Source organism: Tursiops truncatus, chromosome 5 (assembly GCF_011762595.2).
Source record: "Tursiops truncatus isolate mTurTru1 chromosome 5, mTurTru1.mat.Y, whole genome shotgun sequence".
Lineage (NCBI taxonomy): Eukaryota > Metazoa > Chordata > Mammalia > Artiodactyla > Delphinidae > Tursiops > Tursiops truncatus.
The window spans coordinates 120397039-120404020 of record NC_047038.1 but is presented as its reverse complement, the minus strand read 5'-3'; positions in this window follow the sequence as shown (position 1 = coordinate 120404020).

Here is a 6982-nt window from a genome sequence, read left to right as displayed (position 1 = left end):
AATACAGACCACTTTGAAGAGCCTAACTCTCAATGTTTGTCCATCTCACCCAAGGCTGTCTGTTATCCTAGCCTGTGGGAGGCAGGAGCCTGAGAGGGCTGTTGCTAAGGTGGCCTCCTTGGTCTGGGAGAGCAGGTCACGGAAGGTGCCTTCTTAGGGTTTCACAAGTTACTGTAAATTTTTTCTGGTTGGTGTTGAAACAATTTAAAGCATCAATCAATTCAGCTGTCTGTCTACGGAGTAACATCAATGGCTTATTTCTGAGACTTTAGAAAGGAATTTTTTTTTTTGCCTTTTAATTCTTGATATTGCATTTTGGGGGCTAAAATCATGTTTCTGTTTTGTGTTACTCTGGAAACTATTTCTTCTCCCCACATTTCTGATTTCAGACTGCAGCAATTTCAAACCGGAGCCTTTAAAGATATACTCAGTGTTTTATTTTTCAGCTTTCTATTTTCTATGACTATTTGGAATCATTATGAAAATTAATAGCTCATTTCTTTCCTTGCTTCAAATCTCACATTTAAATCTGCTCAAAATTCAAGTACTGAGATGCAAATTAAGCAACTTTTTAGAAAACAATCTGACAGTTTCTATCTATCATACATAATAAGACCATTAGGGTTTAATAACATATGTACAGGAATGCTTATTGCAATGTGTTGTGACAGCAAAAATAAATTGGAAACCATGTGAATATCAACCAGTAGAGGACGGTTGATGGATTACAGAGCATGCATGCTATAGCTCATTGTGCAGACATCCATTCTTCAGACACTAAATGAAGAGAAACATATGTTCCAATCTTGGAAGAATTTCCATGAAAAGAAAATTACAGAATAAAAATGTATTAGTATGATTCTACTTCAAAAACAATAATAAAACTTACTGAACATTACTTACCATGTAGAAGTATAACACCAAACTGACATTGTTTTTGTATATGTAGGAAGATAAGATTGAACAATTATTATTAAATTTTCCTTTATGCAGCTCAGTGTTGTTTGAACCATTACAACAAACAAGTTTTTCTTTTATAATAAAAAAAATTTATTTTGGAAAAATTTCATTTCTCTGTAAACTTTCCTTAAGTTAAGCCAATGCAGCTTAGAGTGGAAACAAAGACAACTCACTGCAGAAGACCAAAGAGACTTTTTAAATTTACTTTCTTATTTCATTAATGTAGGAAATGAAGTTCAGAGACTGTAAGTGACTCACCCAAGGTCACACAGCGGCAATGAATAGTAGAGGAGGAGTAGAATCCATTTCCCCTGACTCCAAATTCAGTGCTTGTTCCTGTGTTGCTCAAACTTAGTCATCGAAGTGACCAAAGGGAATAGGAGATCAAATTGCATTCTCAAAAAATTGGAGTATGATCCCTAAAAAAGCAAATAATTTTATTGTGGAGTTACGTTTTACCTTAAAAACTAATGTCGATTAAATAAACAAAGTATTGCCACATGCAGCAACATAAATGAATCTCACAAATGTAATGTTAGGAAGAAGCCAACTGCAAAGAGAACATACTAAATGATTCTATTTAGATAAAAATCTGAAACAGGAGGGCTTCCCTGGTGGCGCAGTGGTTGAGAGTCCGCCTGCCGATGCAGGGGACACGGGTTCGTGACCTGGTCTGGGAGGATCCCACGTGCCGCGGAGCGGCTGGGCCTGTGAGCCACGGCCGCTGAGCCTGCGCATCCGGAGCCTGTGCTCCGCAGTGGGAGAGGCCACAACAGTGAGAGGCCCGCGTACCGCAAAAAAAAAAAAAAAAAATCTGAAACAGGACAAACGAATCACTGGTGTTGGAAGTCTATCAGGATGGTGGTGACCTTTGGGGGTAGGCTCAGAGAACGGCCAGTGGGGCCTCTGGAGTGCTGTAAGTTCTATTTCTCCATCCGGCGCTGGTTACATAGATGTGTTTACTTTGTGAAAGTATATTGAGCTATATGCTTACGATTATTCACTTTTCTGTACACACGTTACACAACATGTTCATTAAAATATTAATGTGATGTTTACAACCATAATATACCCGTATCTAATTTCATGGTTTTTTTCCAATCTTGAAATAAAGTTGACAGCTTGTTAAAATGTGCAGTATTTGTCACTTCACATTCCGCTTGGCAAACTCCAGGGTGTCTCCAGATGCACCAGGACCCCTGGTATTGATGAGAAGCGAGGAGTCACGGCCATCCTTAGCTGCAGCAGAAGTCAGGATATTTGGGGCCGATCAACAGAGTGTTCCAGAGCTTGGGCACTGGAGTTACACTGCCTGAGTCTGAATAATGACTCCACCTCTCCTAGCCGTACAACTGAGAACAAGTAATTTAACTTCCCTTTACCCCAATAGGGTACATGTCAATAGAGCTGGGAGGATTAAAACTGGATAATCCACTTAAAGCACTTAGCACAGGGCCTGGCCCAGAGTAGGCACGGAATAAATGTTAATTATTGCTAACTCTTGTTATGCTGTGTGGAAATTTTAACCCTTCTCTACCTACATGTGTATCTCCCATCTCCACCTCCCAACCAGAACACCACATGTTGCTTTATACGTATCAAATGTTCAATAGTTTTTAATTGAATTGAATCCAATGCTTCCCCGTGGTCTGTAGGAGAAAGTCCAATCTCCTAGTTTTCATTTAAGGTTGTCCCTCGTTTCATCCCCATCTATTTTCCAACTTCAGTTTCTTCGCTCTTCCATACTAATCCCCTGTCCCAATCATGCAAGTCTAAAACAATTGCCAGGCGTGCCTTGCACTTTTGTATCTCAGAATGTTTCATTGCTTATGTCTTGCACTGTCCCCACTTCCCATAATATCCTTCCTCCTTCTCTGTACCTTCTATAATTTAACCAATCTTTTAAAACCGAGATTCAACTGATCTCCTATAGCAATGCTTCTAATCTTTTTTGACTTACAAAACCCTTTGAGAATTTGACAATTGCAATTTAACAATTCTCTTTCTTAGAAAAAATACGTACACACATACAAACCACCCAGTTCTGGAGGTTTCACAATCCCTCTGAGCCCGGGTCCAGTCCCTCACCTGTGGTCCTTAGACTACTATCACCATTAGAAAGTGACTCTTATTCTCAATGCCCATAGTAATTCCTCTCTGGACTAATACATTGTCCCTTCTTTTGACATTTATTTTCACTTTTTTGTGTTTTTCCTCATACCCAGAATGTAATTTTCTTGAGGATAAAGCCTTTGTCTCACACATCTGTTTGCCCACAATGACTAGGCAGTATGCCTTGAACATAATGTGTTGACTGTTCACTTATCATCTGTCTTCTCTCCTCAGGTGATCTCATCCTGGCCCATGGTTTTACATGCTTTATGTTTGCTGGTGCCTGCCAATATTATGCCTTCAGCCTAGCCGTTGTTCCTCAATTCCAGATTCTTATACCCTGTGGGCTACTTGACGTTTTCATGTGAGTGTCCAATAGGCATCGCAGATATAACGTGTCAAGAAGGGAACTCGTGGTTGTTCGCACCACCCTTCCCCTTCCCCAGACAACCTTATTTCTATCCCAGGCTTTTCCATCTCAACAGTGGTACTTCCATCAGTAGGGAAGCTGGTCCTCCCTTTTACTCTCCTCATCCCCATCCCATTCTGTGGTAAAGTCGTCTTAAATCAATCTCCAAAATATATTCCAAAGCCATCTCCAGAGCTGACACCATGGCCCCCGCCCTCACAGCTCTCACATGGCCCCCAAACTGCTCTCCCTCTTTTCCCCTCAAATTCATTCTTCAGCGGCTAAAATGATATTTTACAAATACAAAGGAGTGCTACCACTCCCTCTCTTAAAACCCTTTCCATTGCTCTTAGAATAAAGTCCAAACCACGCACAACCTGGCTCCCACCTGTGTTTCCAGGGTGGGCTCCCTCAGTGGTCCTCCAGAAGCCAACCCTTCCCTGCCTTGGGCTATCAATCTGTCTGAAAAACCCTTCTTCTTTCCCCCTGGCTCTTGAATACCTGGCTTCTCCTTATCCTTCATATTTTAGCTTAATCTTCATTTCCTCATGAGATCTTCCCTGACCATCATATTTAAAGTGGGCCTCAGAATGACCGTGTATCCCATCACTCTGTATATTCCATTCCAATCCAATTACCTTAATAAAATGTAGGTCTTTATTTACTGCCCATCTTTTCCAGCAGAACTTAAACTCTCTGTAGGCAGGGGACATGTCTGACTTGTGTATTACTTCAATCCCAACATCTAGGAAAATATAAGCTCCTCAGGGAAGAGAATTTCTTTTTCTTTTCTTTTTCTTTCTTTCTCCCCTCCCTTCCTCCCTTCCTCCATCTCTCCCTCCCTCCCTTCTTTCCTTTCTTTTTCTTTTCTTTTTTGCTCCTTTTGTTCTCTGATATTGTCCCCAGTACCTAAAAAATGTTGTGCCACTACTAGGCACACAACGAACTTTTGTTGCCTGCGGCATGAAGACTAGGGACTCAGTAAATGCTATTTTGTCTACTTTATTGAATCAATCAGTCAATCAATAGTTTAATTATTACTTTTGGGTAACTGGAGAAAAGCTAACAACATTATTTAGGGAAAATCCTCCTTAAATGACCAGCTAAAAAGGATTTATAACTAACGTACCAGAGCACTGTGATCTCTGGGAATTATTAACACGTTGTTTATAAACGGTTTCATCCAAAGTCCTTAGAAACACTTAGTACTCAAAAGTCAGCAAACGATTCCCTCATTATCTTGTTTACCTTAAAAATTTGCTTAGTCAAACACTGTTTTAAATAAAGCAGACATAAACTTCTAAATACACTGTTATCAAATAATACATATTCAGAATGAATGAATCCTAAAGTAATGACTTTTGTATATAATTCAGCTCAACAGTTGATGAGGTAAATTCAGAAGAGGCCTCTTTGGAACATGCCGTAGCACTTCAGCAAACCAGTCACTGCGTCCAACAAAACTCTCTGCTGTCTGTACATCGGCCAATTATATCAAGCAGGAGCTTCCTGGGTCCAAAGAGACCTCTGAATACATAGTCTTTAAAAGGTCATTCATCAAGAACGACTGTTTCCTTTAAGCTCCGAAAGCTGACCATTTTCTGCCAGCAGCCACGGGTGATGAAGGATGCAAGGAGATCTAACTTTCACTGCTGAGCATCTAGGCTTAGTGGGATTACAAAGGAAGGAGAAATCAGCCAGATACATTTCAGACCCACAGACCCTTCTTATATTTATAACAACATGTTTTCCTAGTAACAGTTTATTTTGCTGAAAACATTTAATAAAAACGCTCAGAGCCTCTTAGGAGAAGATGGCTTCACATTCCCTAGTCAAGCACCTGCCTGACTTTAATGTGGTGCTATTTTAGTCCCTGGAAACATATACCGCCTTCCGTAAGACTCAAGTTGGTCTCTGTATAATCACCAAGCTCACAGCCCCTAAGAATAGAAATAGGTGCAGAGGATTTTTCTGGCTAACTCTGGTGAACTGTGCTCTCTCAAGCCCTTAGCAGCCAGGGAAGCAAACTCATGGGAAAGAATACCATTTCTAACTCAACACAACACACTCTAAAAATATATATATTTTATTGAAGTATAGTTGCTTTACAGTGTTGTGTTCATTTCTTGCTGTACAGCAAAGTGATTCGGATATATAAATATATATGTATTCTTTTTTGTATTCTTTTCCATTATGGTTTATCACAGGATATTGAATATAGTTCCCTGTGCTATATGGTAGGACCTTGTTTATCCATTCTATATATAATAGTTTGCATCTGCTAATCCCAAACTCCCAATCCATCCCTCCCCAACCCTACCTTAGCAACCACAAGTCTGTTCTCTGTATCTGTGAGTCTGTTTCTGTTCAGTAGATAAGTTCATGTGTCAACACAACACACTTTTTTTTTTTCCAGTACGTGGGCCTCTCACTGTTGTGGCCTCTCCCGTTGCGGAGCACAGGCTCCGGACGCGCAGGCTCAGCGGCCATGGCTCACGGGCCCAGCCGCTCCGTGGCATGTGGGATCCTCCCGGACCGGGGCACGAACCTGTGTCCCCTGCAACGGCAGGTGGACTCTCAACCACTGTGCCACCAGGGAAGCCCACAACACACTTTTAATATGAGAGCTCACAAAACATTTTTTCACTGACGTTGACACATGTTCTCCTAGTTTTGAAAGTTCTTCTCACCTGAGTTTTCTCCCAACTATCTTAGTGTAACTAAAGTAACCTCTATACAATTCTGGATAAGACCTCACAGACTGATCAAAAACACAAAGAGAGATTTGGATTGGTACTTGGGACCAGGAGACATCCTTCCCTTGGGCCTTTTCACTCACTAAATGGCAATTTTAATTCACAGTGGAGTCACAGGCTGGTTGGGGCCTATGGGTTTCTAAGACTGTGCTTAAGGTGAAAAAGACAGGTAAGGTCAAAATTACCCTTGGAAATCCCTTAAACTGCCCATAAATTCTGATTTCAGGGTTTTGAGTGTACAACCCTGTATAATGTAATTTGCGAATCTGTATGATTATGTACAATAGGTAATTTATAAGTGCACATGTTTATTCAGTATATAATAAAAAACATATATGCAGAAGAACACTTGATAACCTTTTATTTCCAGCCTCCCAGCCCCCCACAAACAGAGTGGCTGAATTTGCGTAAATCAAATTTACTTGAATTGCAGATGGCCCTCTACTTCAGCAATCAGAGATACCACCTGGGCTCTGAGTTCTATCATGAAACCTTGACTTCCATTCTATGCTTGAAACAAGCCCATTAGAACCAGTTGTGTACCTTAGATATTATTCCCATGGAAAAACTTTAATAAATATCAACAACCTTACTTAGACAAACAAAACATTCACAAGAAACTCATATTTGGGTCATCTGATTATCTAGAAAGGCAGGTAGTTTTTCTTTCTAAGCCAGAGCCCTGATCTTTTCAAATTCGCATCTGTTATTTGCTGCCTTTCTTCCATAAAATGATTCATTTTAT